At 42.8% G+C, this 18,782-nt stretch overlaps 1 protein-coding gene across 9 annotated transcripts in view; it reads right to left on the reverse strand.

Moving 5' to 3' along the window:
• LOC106613452 (ephrin type-B receptor 3) overlaps nt 1-18,782 on the reverse strand; it is a 123,011-nt gene that overhangs the window by 66,637 nt on the left and 37,592 nt on the right. The window contains exon 2 of one of the 9 annotated variants that reach the window (XM_082956681.1): nt 10,782-10,821. The exons of the other annotated variants lie outside the window; for them this stretch is intronic. The gene's annotated coding sequence lies outside the window, so the exon portion shown is untranslated. The remainder of the gene's footprint in view (nt 1-10,781; nt 10,822-18,782) is intronic. 9 annotated transcript variants of the gene reach the window in all.

The raw sequence follows: 18,782 nt of genomic DNA on the forward strand, positions 1-18,782 counted from the left end.
TGAATAATCTGAATAATCGTGAAAACCCAAAACTATGAAATAACACATACAGTTGAAGTCGGAAGTTTACATAAACCTTAGCCTAATACATTTAAACTCAGTTTTTCACAATTCCTGACATTTAATCCTAGTAAAAATTCCCTGTCTTAGGTCAGTTAGGATCACCACTTTATTTTAAGAATGTGAAATGCCAGAATAATAGTGAGAGAATGATTTATTTCAGTTTTTATTTCTTTCATCACATTCCCAGTGGGTCAGAAGTTTACATACACTCAATTAGTATTTGGTAGCATTGCCTTTAAATTGTTTAACTTGGGTCAAACGTTTTGGGTAGCCTTCCACAAGCTTCCCACAATAAGTTGGGTGAATTTCAGCCCATTCCTCCTGACAGAGCTGGTGCAACTTAGTCAGATTTGTAGCCCTCCTTGCTCGCACACACTTTTTCAGTTCTGCCCACAAATTTTCTATGGGACTGAGGTCAGAGCTTTGTGATGGCCACTCCAATACCCTGACTTTGTTGTCCTTAAGCCATTTTGCCACAACTTTGGAGGTATGCTTGGGGTCATTGTCCACTTGGAAGACCCATTTGCGACCAAGCTTTAACTTCCTGACTGATGTCTTGAGATGTTGCTTAAATATATCCACATCATTGTCCTGCCTCATGATGCCATCTATTTTGTGAAGTGCACCAGTCCCTCCTGCAGGAAAGCACCCCCACAACATGATGCTGCCACCCCCGTGCTTCACGGTTGGGATGGTGTTCTTCGGCTTGCAAGCCTCCCCCTTTTCCTCCAAACATAACGATGGTCATTATGGCAAAACAGTTATATTTTTGTTTCATCAGACCAGAGGACATTTCTCCAAAAAGTATGATCTTTGTCCCCATGTGCAGTTGCCAACCATAGTCTGGCTTTTTTGGGGGGGTGGTTTTGGAGCAGTGGCTTCTTCCTTGCTGAGCGGCCTTTCAGGTTATGTTGATATAGGACTCGTTTTACTATGGATATAGATACTTTTGTACCTGTTTTTCCTCCTTCACAAGGTCCTTTGCTGTTGTTTTGGGATTAAGTTGCACTTCTCGCACCGAAGTCATCTCTAGGAGACAGAACGAGTCTCCTTCCTGAGAATTATGACGGCTGCATGGTCCCATGGTGTTTATACTTGCGTACTATTGTTCGTACAGATGACGTTGTACCTTCAGGCGTTTGGAAATTGCTCCCAAGGATGAACCAGACTTGTGGAGGTCTACAATTTTTTTTCTGAAGTCTTGGCTGATTTCTTTTGATTTTCACATGATGTCAAGCAAAGAGGCAGAGAGTGTGAAGGTAAGCCTTGAAATACAGGTACACCTCCAATTGACTCAAATGATGTCAATTAGCCTATCAGAATCTTCTAAAGCCATGACATCATTTTCTGGAATTTTCCAAGCTGTTTAAAGGCACAGTCAACTTAGTGTATGCAAACTTCTGACCCACTGGAATTGTGATAGAGTGAATTGTAAGTGAAATAATCTGTCTGTAAACAACTGTTGGAAAAAGTACTTGTGTCATGCAGCAAGTAGATGTCCTAACCGACTTGCGAAATCTATAGTTTGTTAACAAGAAAATTGTGAAGTGGTTGAAAAATGAGTTTTAATGACTCCAACCTAAGTGATTGTAAACTTCTGACTTCAACTGTACTGTGTTTGTGTGTCTGTTTCTCTCTCTCTCTTTCTCCCTCTGTCACTCTGTCCCTCTAGGTCAGTGAAAGTGAGGGAAGTGATGTGGCCCAGCAGCAGAAGGCAGGGAGGAAGACGAGTTAGAGTTGATTGGTGGGATAGAGATGAGGAGGCAGGAGTGGAGCGAGAGGAGAGTGATCGGAACATTGAAAGGTAGTGGAGGAGGAACAGAAGAGGAAGAGGGAGAGCACACCAGTGATGGGAGCCTACGTTTCCATGGAATGTGTCTGCCCCAAGTCTTGGGCTCCCGAGTCACGCAGCGGTCTAAGGCACTGCATCTCAGTGCTTGAGGCATCACTACAGACACCCTGGTTCGATTCCAGGTTGTATCACAACCGGCCGTGTTTGTGAGTCCCTTAGGGCGGTGCACAATCGTTCCAGCGTCGTCCGGGTTTGGCCAGTGTAGGCCGTCATTGTAAATAAAAAAATTCAGATAAAAGAACAAATTCTTAAGTCTCACCTTGTACCACACAGCTTACATTGTGCAATTTGTCTGTCTCATTTGTTGAATTTGGATCTGAAAACTGCATGTACCTACATAGCTTCTCAAAGCGGTTGTGTGGCATATTGCTACCTATGTATAGTACCCTGAGGGCGGCGTCAGTAGACTAGTGTGGGGGACCCTGCAAAGGCCCCTTCCAGGAAACTGCATGCATTGGTCCCTGAAGGCATTCAAAATGCAGCTTGTGCATTCACTTTGGGATGGCTACAGTGGCAGGAAGTGGTGAGCCAAGAGTGTGGCACGAGGAGGTTTGGACCGAGTTGTCACTCAAACCACTACCTGGTGTAGTTTGAAGGGCGCAAGAGAGGGTGTGTGGTGTGCATCTGGAGTGGATGCAGGGCAGAGAGTGGGAGTTGTGTAGAAGCCCCCTTTGTGTGCTCTACATGTTCTATTCCACTTTCCTGAATGGGGCTGTGCTTCCAGAAGTCCCATGACATGTTGTAGGCTAAATGCAAACACTAAAGTGACAGTGTGAAATAAGAATTTGTCCTACAAATCTTATAGGGAAATTATGTATTTCTTTTCGGATTGTCTCTGAACAGTAGTTATCTGTCTATCTAATACATTCATTGAATTAACTGAATTGTTGTCAACGTAGGCTACTATTTCTACATTTTGTTTGAAGCCTGGTCTGTACTACATGTTATTGAGAAAGGTTATCTAGATTTTCAAGTCTCTGAATAGCTGTTTGCATTTTTACATCATTACAGAAGTAAGTGTCGTTGTCAATCAAATAGCCTCCTTTGAATATTTCTGAATATTGTCCTCTGGTCACATTTTTCATTATTTGTTCAATATTTATAAGTATAATATATTATGCATTGTTCATTTTGAGTGCGTAATAGTGAGTGTCTTTACACAATGGAAAACACAATGAGTGTTATTCCTATTGACATGAATGTGGTGTCATATTAAAGAAGAGAAAGTTAATTTGTAATTGTCATTTGTTCTTTATTTTTGAGCTATGTCTGTATGAAAATGTTTGAGAAAAATTGCTTAATCTTGAAAATTCTAAGTAATCTACAAAACTATTTTAGAATTCTATTGGGGTCTAAAGGGTTAAATGTGTTTCCGGAAAGGGGAATAGGGTGGTGGAGTAATTTATTGGATAAGATAAGGGCGTAGTGATATGCTTTGATTTGTTTCTTTGTCTGGCCCAAACGGCTTCTGATGAATTCTCAGTAGATCTAGCTAATGAGCAAAGCTGCTCGCCGTTAACAAGCCCTGATAAGAGCCATATGAGGAAGTGTGGACAGGAATATATATGAGGCCTCAAGCCCCGGGGCTAGTTCTGTCTGTCTGTCTGTCTGTCTGTCTGTCTGTCTGTCTGTCTGTCTGTCTGTCTGTCTGTCTGTCTGTCTGTCTGTCTGTCTGTCTGTCTGTCTGTCTGTCTGTCTGTCTGTCTGTCTGTCTGTCTGTCTGTCTGTCTGTCTGTCTGCCTGCCTGCCTGCCTGCCTGCCTGCCTGTGTGTGTGTACATGGATGCATGAAATATGTGTGTGTATACATTCAACTGGCGCCTCTCTATTACAGGGATTTTAGCTTTTAAGTGTGTGGGTTACGGTTGTGCCAAACCTCAGTGACACCGTCCCGACATATTTATATCACAAACAAACACGCAAAATGCTTTATCAACCAATATAATCCAAGAGGCAAGAATCTCCCCTTAGTTCACCTATACTCAAACCATCTCTCTCTCTCTCTCTCTCTCTCTCAATTCAATTCAATTCAATTAAATTCAATTCAAGGGCTTTATTGGCATGGAAAACATATGTTAACATTGCCAAAGCAAGTAAAGTAGATAACAAACAAAAGTGGAATAAACAATAAAAATTAACAGTAAATATTACACTCACAGAAGTTCCAAAAGAATAAAGACATTTCAAGTGTCATATTATGTCTATATACAGTGTTGTAACGATGTGCAAATAGTTACAGTACAAAAGGGAAAATAAATAAACATAAATATGGGTTGTATTTACAATGGTGTTTATTCTTCACTGGTTGCCCTTTTCTTGTGGCAACAGGTCACACATCTTGCTGCTGTGAAGGCACACTGTGGTATTTCACCCAGTGGATATAGGAATTTATCAAAATTGGGTTTGTTTTCGAATTCTTTGTGGATCTGTGGGAAATATGTATCTCTAATATGGTCACATCTCTCTCTCTCTCATATATATATATATATATACACTGCTCAAAAAAATAAAGGGAACACTTAAACAACACAATGTAACTACAAGTCAATCACACTTCTGTGAAATCAAACTGTCCACTTAGGAAGCAACACTGATTGACAATAAATTTCACATGCTGTTGTGCAAATGGAATAGACAACAGGTGGAAATTATAGGCAATAAGCAAGACACCCCAAATAAAGGAGTGGTTCAGCAGGTGGTGACCACAGACCACTTCTCAGTTCCTATGCTTCCTGGCTGATGTTTTGGTCACTTTTGAATGCTGGCGGTGCTTTCACTCTGGTAGTAGCATGAGACGGAGTCTACAACCCACACAAGTGCCTCAGGTAGTGCAGCTCATCCAGGATGGCACATCAATGCGAGCTGTGGCAAGAAGGTTTGCTGTGTCTGTTAGCATAGTGTCCAGAGCATGAAGGCGCTACCAGGAGACAGGCCAGTACATCAGGAGACAAGGAGGAGGCCATAGGAGGGCAACAATCCAGCAGCAGGACCGCTACCTCCGCCTTTGTGCAAAGAGGAGCAGGAGGAGCACTGCCAGAGCCCTGCAAAATGACCTCCAGCAGACCACAAATGTGCATGTGTCTGCTCAAACGGTCAGAAACAGACTCCATGAGGGTGGTATGAGGGCCCGACGTCCACAGGTGGGGGTTGTGCTTACAGCCCAACACCGTGCAGGACGTTTGGCATTTGCCAGAGAACACCAAGATTGGCAAATTTGCCACTGGCGCCCTGTGCTCTTCACAGATGAAAGCAGGTTCACACTGAGCACATGACAGACGTGACAGAGTCTGGAGACGCCGTGGAGAATGTTCTGCTGCCTGCAACATCCTCCAGCATGACCGGTTTAGCAGTGGGTCAGTCATGGTGTGGGGTGGCATTTCTTTGGGGGGCCGCACAGGCCTCCATGTGCTCACCAGAGGTAGCCTGACTGCCATTAGGTACTGAGATGAGATCCTCAGACCCCTTGTGAGACCATATGCTGGTGCGGTTAGCCCTGGGTTCCTCCTAATGCAAGACAATGCTTGACCTCATGTGGCTGGAGTGTGTCAGCAGTTCCTGCAAGAGGAAGACATTGATGCTATGGACTGGTCCGCCCGTTCCCCAGACCTGAATCCAATTGAGCACATCTGGGACATCATGTCTCGCTCCATCCACCAACGCCAGGTTGCACCACAGACTGTCCAGGAGTTGGCGGATGCTTTAGTCCAGGTCTGGGAGGAGATCCCTCAGGAGACCATCCGCCACCTCATCAGGAGCATGCCCAGGCATTGTAGGGAGGTCATACAGGTACATGGAGGCCACACACTTTAATTTTGAGTGTGACTCCAAATCCAGACCTCCATGGGTTGATACATTGGATTTCCATTGATTATTTTTGTGTGATTTTGTTGTCAGCACATTCAACTATGTAAAGAAAAAAGTATTTAATAAGATTATTTCTTTCATTCAGATCTAGGATGTGTTGTTGAGGTGTTCCCTTTATTTTTTTGAGCAGTGTATATTTTATATATATATATAGTATATATATTTATCACAAAGCTGAATAGGCCTATGTGACAGAGCCTGATATGTGGCCATTGCACATTTTAAAACCGCTACATGAGCCCATAAAGCCACACATTGCATATAAAGCTGCATTCAATGTATTGCCATATACTTTCCCAGTGTTGGGTGTGGCTGTGAAAAAACACATTAAAGGCATTTAGTTTACTAATGCTGTTTACAAGTCTCTCTAGATGGGAGAATGTGAGAGAGAAAAAATGGGAAAGAAGAAGGGAGCCAAGAGAAAGAGGAGGAGGTGGAGATTGAGAGAAAAATACAAAAACAAGGCACCAGAATACTCAGAGAGAGAGAGAGAGAGAGAGAGAGAGAGAGACTCCCCTATCTCTGTGTTCCTTTCATTACAACAGCGGAGGTTGGTGGCGAGGTGGCCTTGAGTGTTAGTGTTTAAGATTCTCTCCGATCGGTGTGGACTCCTACTGCAGTCTGCAGGAGCCCAGAGAACCATCTCCCTCTCCTCTTCGATCTTCTCCTAGATTGCTCTCTGCTTATGCGGTGCGCTGCAGCTAGCGACTGGAACGAGCTGCAAAATTCAAAGGGGGGCTCCCGAGTGGCGCAGCGGTCTAAGGCACTGCATCTCAGAGCCAGAGGCGTCACTACAGACCCTGGTTTGATTCCAGGCTGTATCATAACCGGCTGTGAGTCCCATTGGCCCAGCATCGTCCGGGTTAGGGTTTGACCGGGTTAGGCCATCATTGTAAATAAGAATTTGTTCTTAACTGACTTGGCTAAATAAAAAAAGGTTAAATAAATAAAAATAAATAAAAAAATCAATCATGGACACTCTTACTGACACTTGTGGCTGCTTCGCGTGATGTACAGTGAGGGGAAAAAGTATTTGATCCCCTGCTGATTTTGTATGTTTGCCCACTGACAAAGAAATGATCAGTCTATAATTTTAATGGTAGGTTTATTTCAACAGTAAGAGACAGAATAACAACAACAAAAAATCCAGAAAAACGCATGTCAAAAATGTTAGAAAATTATTTGCATTTTAATGAGGGAAATAAGTATTTGACCCCTCTGCAAAACATGACTTAGTACTTGGTGGCAAAACCCTTGTTGGCAACACCATTGTTGGCAATCACAGAGGTCAGAAGTTTCTTGTAGTTGGCCACCAGGTTTGCACACATCTCAGGAGGGATTTTGTCCCACTCCTCTTTGCAGATCTTCTCCAAGTCATTAAGGTTTCGAGGCTGACGTTTGGCAACTCGAACCTTCAGCTCCCTCCACAGATTTTCTATGGGATTATGGTCTGGAGACTGGCTAGGCCACTCCAGGACCTTAATGTGCTTCTTCTTGAGCTACTCCTTTGTTGCCTTGGCCGTGTGTTTTGGGTCATTGTCATGCTGGAATACCCATCCACGACCGATTTTCAATGCCCTGGCTGAGGGAAGGAGGTTCTCACCCAAGATTTGACGGTACATGGCCCCGTCCATCATCCCTTTGATGCTGTGAAGTTGTCCTGTCCCCTTAACAGAAAAACACCCACAAAGCATAATGTTTCCACCTCGATGTTTGACGGTGGGGATGGTGTTCTTGGGGTCATAGGCAGCATTCCTCCTCCTCCAAACACGGCGAGTTGAGTTGATGCCAAAGAGCTCCATTTTGGTCTCATCTGACCACAACACTTTCATCCTCTGAATCATTCAGATGTTCATTGGCAAACTTCAGACGGGCATGTATATGTGCTTTCTTGAGCAGGGGGACCTTGCGGGCGCTGCAGGATTTCAGTCCTTCACAGCGTAGTGTGTTAGCAATTGTTTTCTTGGTGACTATGGTCCCAGCTGCCTTGAGATCATTGACAAGATCCTCCCTTGTAGTTCTGGGCTGATTCCTCACCGTTCTCATGATCATTGCAACTCCACGAGGTGAGATCTTGCATGGATCCCCAGGCTGAGGGATATTGACAGTTCTTTTGTGTTTCTTCCATTTGCGAATAATCGCACCAACTGTTGTCACCTTCTCACCAAGCTGCTTGGCGATGGTCTTGTAGCCCATTCCAGCCTTGTGTAGGTCTACAATCTTGTCCCTGACATTCTTGGAGAGCTCTTTGGTCTTGGCCATGGTGGAGAGTTTGGAATCTGATTGATTGATTGCTTCTGTGGACAGGTATCTTTTATACAGGTAACAAACTGAGGTTAGGAGCACTCCCTTTAAGAGTGCGCTCCTAATCTCAGCTCGTTACCTGTATAAAAGACACCTGGGAGCCAGAAATCTTTCTGATTGAAAGGGGGTCAAATACTTCTTTCCCTCATTAAAATGCAAATCAATTTATAAAATTTTTGACATGCGTTTTTCTGGATTTTTTGTTGTTATTCTGTCTCTCACTGTTCAAATAAACCTACCATTAAAATTATAGACTGATCCTTTCTTTGTCAGTGGGCAAACGTACAAAATCAGCAGGGGATCAAATACTTTTTTCCCCCACTGTATACTTGTCTGTATGTTCTTGTGCTGTTGTCTGTGCCCAATAATGTTTGTAGCATGTTTTTCTACCATGTGCTGCTGCCATGTTGTGTTGCTACCATGTTGTTATCATGTTGTGTTGCTACCATGCTGTGTTGTCACGTGTTGCTGCCATGCTGTGTTGGTGTCTTAGGTCTCTCTGTATGTAGTGTTGTGGTGTTTCACTTGTCATCATGTGTGTTATGTCCTACATTTTTAATTCCAGCCCCCGTCCCCACTAGAAGCCTTTTGGTAGACCGTCATTGTAAATTAGCATTTGTTCTTGACTGAATAAATAAATAAAGGTTAAAGGTTAAATAAAAAAAACTCTGCTTACCCGGCAAAACATTCATTATATTGACTACAGCAGCAGTATTAACAGTTAGCCCGGATGGGTCCCAGACAAAATATATGAAAATATGATAGCAGATTGCACCACAGCTATCCTAGGGGAATGGGGAACACAGACTCTCTGTGTGGTTGCATTGCCCGTGGCTTGTCTCCCTCTTAAATCAATTCAAATCAAATGTTATTGGTCAAATGTACATATTTAGCTGATGTTATTGCGGGTGTAGCAAAATGCTTGTGTTCCTAGCTCCAAAAGTGCAGTAAAATTAAAAAATTCACAACAATAGACACAAATGCAAAAGTAAAATAATGAAATTAAGAAATATATAAATATTAGGACGAACAATGTCAGAGTGGCATAGAGTAACTTACAGTAGAATAGAATACAGTATATACATATGAAATGAGTAAAGCAGTATGTAAACATTATTAAAGTGACTAGTGTTCCATTATTAAAGTGACCAGTGATTCCATGTCTATGTATATAGGACAACAGCCTCTAAGGTGCAGGTTTGAGTTACCGGGTGGTAGCCGGCTAGTGATGGCTATTTAACAATCTGATGGCCTTGAGATAGAAGCTGTTTATCAGTCTCTCGGTCACAGCTTTGATGCACCTGTACTGACCTCGCCTTCTGGATGATAGCGGGGTGAATAAGCCATGGCTCGGGTGGTTGGTGTATTTGATGATCTTTATGGCCTTCCTGTGACATCGGGTGCTGTAGGTGTCCTGGAGGGCAGGCAGTGTGCTCCCGGTGATGCGTTGGGCAGACCACACCACCCTCTGGAGAGCCCTGCGGTTGCGGGCGGTGCAGTTGCCATACCAGACGGTGATGCAGCCTGACAGGATGCTCTCAATTATGCATCTGTAAAAGTTTGTGAGGGTCTTATGGGCGAAGACAATTTTCTTCAGCCTCCTGATGTTGAAGAGTTGCTGTTGCGCCTTTTTCACCACGTTGTCTGTATGGGTGGACCATTTCAGATCGTCAGTGATGTCTACGCTGAAAAACTTGAAGCGTTCTCTCTCATATGTATGGCAGTCCCTCAAGAACACACTCATGCAGACACTGGACATGCATGCACACACACATACCATCCTTCTGCTTGCGCAGGGAGAACTTGGGACATAGTCTGACATGCACTGTCTGTGAAGGTTACTTCCCATGCTAATGCGAGGTTCCACCTGGTTTGTGAGTCAGCAACTTGCACAACAAACAGTGTGCTGCTATCACATGAGAATGTGAACCACCGTGCACATACACACTCGTACCCACACATAGATGACGGCCATCCCTGATACAGTACATGCCCCAATTTATACACGCTCGCACACAGTCAAACACACAAACACACATACAAACACACACCGATACCGGCTTGTCCACACAATGACAAAATCCTGCTTGTCCTCTGTGTAGGTTAACACAGAAAATTCCGGAAGCCGGTCCGGGTATAAAAGAAAAGCAGTGAGTCTGAATGGGGACTGACTCTAAATTAAAAAGAGGGCTTAACTTCCAGCTTAACTGTTCTGTATGAATAGATATCTATTCTTTCTTTATAACTGCCGTTATGAGTATCAGCTTTTGATATAGCCATCATGCCAACATATCGGATTGTCTTACAGTCTTTACAGTCCCCTTGTAAAGTACTGTGTAATGATTGTGTTCAATCTAATTAGCGATCGCTGCTTCAACATTTCTTTGAACAGCTGGTTGTCTGCAGTGGACAGCCGTGATGTGGTGGTTGCACATTTTCCACATACCAGTGGCTTTCAATTACTTTATAATGGTCGAAAATATACCATGGACAGTTCAAAACCCTTGAGGTTTTAACATGTTTTTATTTAATTTTTCCTCTGGTTTGGCGTCCCTCTTGAGTAACATAAACAAAACAAGAAAAGACCAGAATGTGAAATGCATGGGCTCTCAAGCTTTTAAGGAGGAACTATGAGACTATCCGAGCAACTGAAGTTGATTTATTAAGACGTGCCAGCAAATGTTTGAGTCAATTCTCACCCGTGAACGATGTTAATTTCCGAGGTATGTCCTCATGTACCTGGGATAGGGAAGAAGAAAAAATCAATCCTAATAGGTCCAGCTTTACCACAGTGTAATAGATGAGTAATTATACATGTTTTTTCCTCTGTATTTCTATCCCTTTCTTTTTCAAACAGGCTGCTAAGGAGCTCCAGGGGAGGCGATAGCCTCGGTGTGAGCTAGCTAGCCAGAGCTCGACAGGCGGTTCTCACATTAAGATCATTAAAGAAAGAAAGAAAGAAAGAAAGAAAGAAAGAAAGAAAGAAAGAAAGAAAGAAAGAAAGAAAGAAAGAAAGAAAGAAAGAAAGAAAGAAAGAAAGAAAGAAAGAAAGAAAGAAAGAAAGAAAGAAAGAAAGAAAGAAAGAAAGAAAGAAAGAAAGAAGAAGAAAGAAAGGGAGACAGAGAGAGAGAGAAAATCAGCCAGGTTTTAGGCTCACGCATTGCAAGAGAGTCACTCAGTCACAGAACAGAAGTCCCTTCTCGGGTGCAACATTTATAGAATTAAATGTGAGAGAGGGCTCGTGTTTACCTGCTCACTCATTACCCATTCAGGTCAGGAGCACAAAAGCAAGGTTAGGGCAGTTAGAGGAAGGAACGCAGCCAGCCGGGTCAAGGCTTTAGGGCTGTGTTGCTGGCTGCTGACACATGCTCTGAAACACACGCACACACATACATTCACACCTATGTGCACGCATACACACAGTCGGCTAAGGAGGCTGACACGCACAGGCAGGCACACACATGTAACCATACACACACACACATTTAGAGGCATACACCACATGCTCTACAGAATTTGTGTTACAGACACATGACACGCACACAACTTGGTTTGATTAAACAAACCTAAGCAGGGTTCCTGGCATCTCCTTTCCTCTTATCCCTTTCTGCCTCTCCCTCCTTCCCTCTCCTTCACGCATGGCACCTCTCTCTCTCTCTCTCTCTCTCTCTCTCTCTCTCTCTCTCTCTCTCTCTCTCTCTCTCTCTCTCTCTCTCTCTCTCTCTCTCTCTCTCTCTCTCTCTCTCTCTCTCTCTCTCTCTCTCTCTCTCTCTCTCTCTCTCTCTCTCTCTCTCTCTCTCTCTCTCTCTCTCTCTCTCTCTCTCTCTCTCTCTCTCTCTCTCTCTCTCTCTCTCTCTCTCTCTCTCTCTCTCTCTCTCTCTCTCTCTCTCTCTCTCTCTCTCTCTCCGTTCGTAATTTTTTTATATACTTAATGGCCTATGATGACAAACAGCTGCGGGTTAATTATGAGGGATTTATATATTTATTTCCTCCTTTTTGAGGACTTTTCGTTGGCCAAAAAAATGTATTTGCCATTTGGCGTCATTAACTTTCAGAGGAGGGAAGATCATTATTATTTATGGTTATTTTGTTTTTCTTCTCCCAAATGGCTCTGCGAGATAAATCACGTTGATTTGTTTCTAGCACTCCCCAGCGTTACTTTTAGGAGATCTTGTCTGCTCTATTCCTAATCGCCACTCAGTTAATTAATCTCACACTTGGCTGCTATAATAACTTGACTCGTTAGACCTTTCCGAATGGGCTTTGCCTCTTTAGCTCTGAGGCCCATCGCTAAAGTGCCAGAAACCCAGAGAGGGAGAGAGGGACAAGGAGAAAGAGGGAAAGAGAAAGACAAAGAGAGGGAGAGAGATAGAGAGAGATAATGAGAGGAACATGGAGAGAGGGGGGGCAGGGAGAGAGAGAGAACGAACCATACCATGTACATTTGTGCCCAACCTTCCAAGATGACTTTGCAGTGCAGTTTTGCCATACCTGAGTCCCCTATCCCAGATCCCAGAACTGTGTTTTCAGTCTCTACTCTCTATCTGGTCTGGGCCTCCTTTACAGAGCCTTCATTGTGTTAAGATCATCATTAGAACCATCTTACAATGTATTTTCATTAGTAACGTGGCTCCTAAAAACCTTTGCACATCTACGAGTGATCCAGACCACTCGTAGAGCAGCCAAAGTGCATTGTTAGATGCTTTTTTGCCCTTCCACGTCACTTACTTCAGAGAAAATCGCCATTAAAAATAGAATCAAGATATTCAGGCTAGGTGTCTCTCTGACTGTGACCTCCGATAACTACAAATACAAATTTGCCAAAGTATTTCCAATTGTTTCAAACAATTAAAGGACACAATTATGCTTCAAATGAAAATGTTGATGACTGCATTAAAAGATACATAGGCTGCATGGTCATATATAGGCTATTTCAATCATATTGAAATCAATGTCATGTGCAATCAATAGAGTTCTATTTTGCGACTAGGCTACTGTCTATAATTTTCTGCCTCAATGTATTTCATGATGTGTGACAACATGTGCGCAATAATGTGCCACAATCTGTGATTTAGTGCATTATTATTGGGTAAGCATAATAAGCCACCTCAATAGCCTACTTGCAGCCATAGGTGGTAATATCTCTCTAGGAGCTGATCCGTCGTCAATATTGTGGAATAATTCTCAGGTACATTCGAATGGAGAAAGCTGATCCGAGAGCAGTGTGCAATATCCTTTTGTTCTTATCAGTATCGACACATTGTCTAAAGACACACATAGTGAACGTTCTCTCTATGTGCTTGTTTGAGAAACACTCTTAAAAAGTTTGCTCGTAAATACCGATGCATTTGGAACGATCACTGTAATGTTTAAGTTAAATCGCTCTGGTGCATCGCCACGACACAGAGATAGCTAGGGGCCCGTGACAGCAAATGAGGACGAATAAATCACACAGCACTTAGGGAGCCAGACCAGACACACTGACTCAAATCTTTCTCTGTATCCGTTGAGAGAACTTGGCTGTGTATGCGTGGAATGTTGTCTGTCTGTCTGTCTGTCTGTCTGTCTGTCTGTCTGTCTGTATGTCAGGTATTCTGTCAGTCAGGCATTCTGTCTGTCTGTCATGCATTCTGTCTGTCTGTCTGTCATGCATTCTGTCTGTCTGTCAGACATTCTGTCTGTCTGTCTGGCATTCTGTCTGGCATTCTGTCTGGCATTGTGTCTGTCTCAAATCAAAGTTTATTTGTCACGTGCGCCGAATACAACAGGTGTAGACCTTACAGTGAAATGCTTACTTACAGACTCTAACCAATAGTGCAGAAAAGGTATTAGGTGAACAATAGGTAGGTAAAGAAATAAAACAGTAAAAAGACAGGCTATATACAGTAGCGAGGCTATAAAAGTAGCGAGGCTACATACAGACACCGGTTAATCAGACTGATTGAGGTAGTATGTACATGTAGATATGGTTAAAGTGACTATACATATATGATAAACAGAGAGTAGCAGCAGCGTAAAAAGAGGGGTTGGGGGGGGCACACAATGCAAATAGTCCGGGTAGCCATTTGATTACCTGTTGAGAAGCCTTTTTGTCCTAGACTTGGCACTCTGGTACCGCTTGCCATGCGGTAGTAGAGAGAACGGTCTATGACTGGGATGGCTGGGTTCTTTGACAATTTTTAGGTCCTTCCTCTGACACCGCCTGGTGTAGAGGTCCTGGATGGCAGGCAGCTTAGCCCCAGGGATGTACTGGGCCGTACGCACTACCCTCTGTAGTGCCTTGCGGTCATAGACTGAGCAATTGCCGTACCAGGCAGTGATGCAACCAGTCAGGATGCTCTCAATGTTGCAGCTGTAGAACCTTTTGAGGATCTCAGGACCCATGCCAAATCTTTTTAGTTTCCTGAGGGGGAATAGGCTTTGTCGTGCCCTCTTCACGACGGTGTGTTTGGACCATTCTAGTTTGTTGTTGATGTGGATACCAAGGAACTTGAAGCTCTCAACCTGCTCCACTACAGCCCCGTCAATGAGAATGGGGGCGTGCTCGGTCCTCCTTCTCCTGTAGTCCACAATCATCTCCTTAGTCTTGGTTGAGGAATAGGTTGTTATTCTGGCACCACCCGGCCAGTTCTCTGACCTCCTCCCTATAGGCTGTCTGGTCGTTGTCGGTGATCAGGCCAACCACTGTTGTGTCGTCTGCAAACTTAATGATGGTTTTGGAGTCGTGCCTGGCCATGCAGTCGTGGGTGAACAGGGAGTACAGGACAGTCTGTCTGTGTTTGTCTGTCTGTCTGGGCTCCTAACTAATCGAGAGCTTGGGACTATAAGGTTCTATCTGCAAAAAGATGATTCTGAGATAACTGGCTTTCAAGTTCCGAACCTCATTGGTTTGAATGGTGTCAGACATTCTTATCTTGTATTCTTTTGAACATCACAACATGAATTGGGGTATTTAGAGTACAATATAGGTAGAGGACATTGAACAGAACAAGGCGAACAAAATGTTTACAAAAATACAGATATAACCTTATATAAGTTATGAAAGCTTACCCAAGCTCTCATAATCTATTTTGCTGTTGTGTCAAGGCGGTCAGTCACAATCTAGCTGACTGGAACACTGTCTGTACAATTTGCACTCAGCCATTAAAACTGAGGTGGATGGGTGTCACTTGTAACTGTTGACCCACAACAAGAGAACACTGCCAGCAACTTCCCTCAGATCAAGTGAGTCTACTGAACCAGAGTTGATGTATGCATCACTCCACTTCTCATATATCCAAGGACTGGTGTTGTTGTTTAGCTGGGACATGAATATTCCATACAGTATGGTCCCATACCATATTTAAATCTGAATTAAGCGGGGACATACTGTAGGCAAACAGGTTGCAAAGCAGGGAGGGATCTCCTGGGTTGGACGTAAAAGAAAAGGGGGCAGATGCTGGAGATGTCTCCCTCTACTTCCCCCCCCTCTCGCTCCCCCCGCTCTCCCACTCTTTTTCCTTATCTCTCTCGCTTTTTCTTCCCTTCTCTTCCTTTCAGCAGTAGAAGGAACGTATAGGCCATGCTGGCTAATGTATTATTCACCCCTCATTGATGTGTAACTAAAGCTGCCGGTTAGTAAGAAGGGTACAACTGGTACTCCCCCACAGAAGCCCAGGTCGCAAGGCCCCATTGATTTATGTGCTGATAGACAGATGCACACAGCCTGGGCAGGATTGGATTGAGTTAAGTGTGGAGTGTGTGTGTGTCCAGTTTGTGTGTGTGTTTGTACATCACAGGAGGTTGGTGGCACCTTAATTGGGGAGACGGGCTCTTGGTAATAGCTGAAGCAGAATCAGTAGAATGATATCAAATACATCCAACACATGATTTCCATCAGAGCATGTGAGTGGAGGTGAGTGGAGTTCCACTAAAAACCACTCAGTGCTCACAGAAATAAAAACTGGCGCTCCAAATTTGCTCCCTTCATTAAAATCACAATTTAACCAACACCCATCTATTTTGTGACTCCCAAACCATATGGTTTTGAATGAAAAGTATTTGAATAAACATGACAAGGTGAATGTAAGAAGCGCACATCATTTCAAATAGGCTACATGTTATATTAAACATCATAAAAACACTCTAAATAGGTTAGGAGCCAGAAAGGGAGCCTAAGAAGGAACGAAAAGGGACATAAAGTGTTCAGCATTTAAACAACATTTCGTTGTATTAAATCATTATAGTCTATAAATTGCACATATAGGCTGTGATTTACTTAGAATGAAATACAAATGTGATGGTGCCTGGAGAGAATATCCTTTCCACACGTGCAGAGTCACTGGGGATGCTAAACACCCTTTCTGCCAGGCTGGGCAGAGATGCAGAATTTATTATTTTTATTTTTCTATAGGTAGGCCTAAAGTTTTTAAGCTAAATAACCCAAACAAAACGGAACGCTCCTTGAACGTGGGAATATTCCAGGCTTATTGGGACAAAATCAATGATGGCCTATTGTATAAATAATAGAACAAAAATAAACGAAAAGTTTATCATTTTTAGTTTATAAATACACACTTAGTTATCTACCCACCTTGTTCTTTTCATTTAGCGTGTGCACATAGTAAGTACACCATCATGCCTCTTTTCAGATTCCACAATGATTCTCAAGTTGTTGACATTACATCACCACACTCCCTCTCTTGCTCTTCTTGGTCCTCATCTTTGTAAGTCACCTTGATTTAGCACCTGTGTGTTTTATCAATTTCTTTATGATAATATTTAGCAAACTCCATGACATTAGCTAAAGCAAGGGGCTATAACAGCACACAACTAGACTACAAATGAATGATGAGCCGGGCATGCCCTGAACTGGTGAAGTGAGCGTAACTGGAGCGCTACTGGAGCAAAATTGGATTGGGCGAGAAGGCCGACGCTCCAGCCTTTGCGAATCTCGCTTCATGCTCGTCAAATTGTGCATGCTCATTCTCTGGCATGTTGATGGTGAAGCCTCCAGATGACACACACATGCATGCACACCACATACTCTGGTTTCCATGTGTTTGATGCCATTCAATTTACTCTGTTCCAGCCATTATAAAGAGCTGTCCCCTCAGCAGCCTCCTGTGGTGTGCCTGCAAGTGTGTGTCATCTGGAGACCACACCATCAACATGCCAGAATAACCGAGCTGAAGCATTATAGCAGTCAAACAGGTGATGATGTGCAGAGGCGTCATGCCCCACGTTCTCCCTCAGATTTGTCCTGTTTAAAAAAATATACACTACCATTCAAAAGTTTGGGGTCACTTAAAAATGTCCTTGTTTTTGAAAGAAAAACACATGTTTTTGTCCATTAAAATAACATCAAATTGATCAGAAATACAGTGTAGACATTGTTAATGTTGTAAATTACTATTGTAGCTGAAAACGGCAGATTTTTTATGAAATATCAACATAGGCATACAGAGCCCCATTATCAGCAATTGATAAGCAAAAGATCATTAGAAAACCCTTTTGCAAATATGTTAGCACAGCAGTGGAGGCGAGAAATTGCCAAGAAACTGAAGGTCTCGTACAACACTGTGTACTACTCCCTTCACAGAACAGAGCAAACAGGCTCTAACCAGAATATAAAGAAGAGTGGGAGGCCCTGATGCACTACTGAGCAAGAGGACAAGTACATTAGAGTGTCTAGTTTGAGAAACAGACGCCTCACAAGTCCTCAACTGGCAGCTTTATTAAATAGTACCAGCAAAACACCAGTCTCAACGTCAACAGTGAAGAGACGACTCCGGGATGCTGGCATTCTAGGCAGAGTTGCAAAGAAAAAGCCATTTCTCAGACTGGCCAATAAAAATAAAAGATTAAGATGGGCAAAAGAACACAGACAATGGACAGAGGAACTCTGACTAGAAGGCCAGCATCCTGGAGTCGCCTCTTCACTGTTGACGTTGCGGGTAATAAAGCTGCCAGTTGAGGACTTGTGAGGCTTCTGTTTCTCAAACTAGACACTCGAATGTACTTGTCCTCTTGCTCAGTTGTGCACCCAAACTCTTGAACAGTAGTGTATATATAAAAAATATTTTAAAAGTAAAATAAATATAGTTTTTGCAAATCAAATCAAATTCTATTGGTCACATACACATGGTTAGCAGACGTTAATATGAGTGCTGCGAAATGCTTGTGCTTCTAGTTCCGACCGTGCAGTAATATCTAACAAGTAATATAACAATTTCACAACAACTACCTCACACACACAAGTGTAAAGGAATGAATAAGAATATGTACATATAAATATACTGCTCAAAAAAATAAAGGGAACACTAAAATAACACATCCTAGATCTGAATGAATGAAATAATCTTATTAAATACTTTTTTCTTTACATAGTTGAATGTGCTGACAACAAAATCACACAAAAATAATCAATGGAAATCCAATTTATCAACCCATGGAGGTCTGGATTTGGAGTCACACTCAAAATTAAAGTGGAAAACCACACTACAGGCTGATCCAACGGCAAAGGCAAGATGCAGTAGATGGTATATCATATATAAATATGAAATGAGTAATCTAGGGTAAGTAAACATTATATAAAGTGGCATTGTTTAAAGTGACTAACTGATACAATTATTACATGCAATTTTTACTATTATAGCGGCAAGAGATTAGAGTCAGTATGTTGGCAGCAGCCACTCAATGTTAGTGATGGCTGTTTAACA

Source organism: Salmo salar, chromosome 10 (assembly GCF_965601325.2).
Source record: "Salmo salar chromosome 10, fSalSal1, whole genome shotgun sequence".
Taxonomy (NCBI): domain Eukaryota; kingdom Metazoa; phylum Chordata; class Actinopteri; order Salmoniformes; family Salmonidae; genus Salmo; species Salmo salar.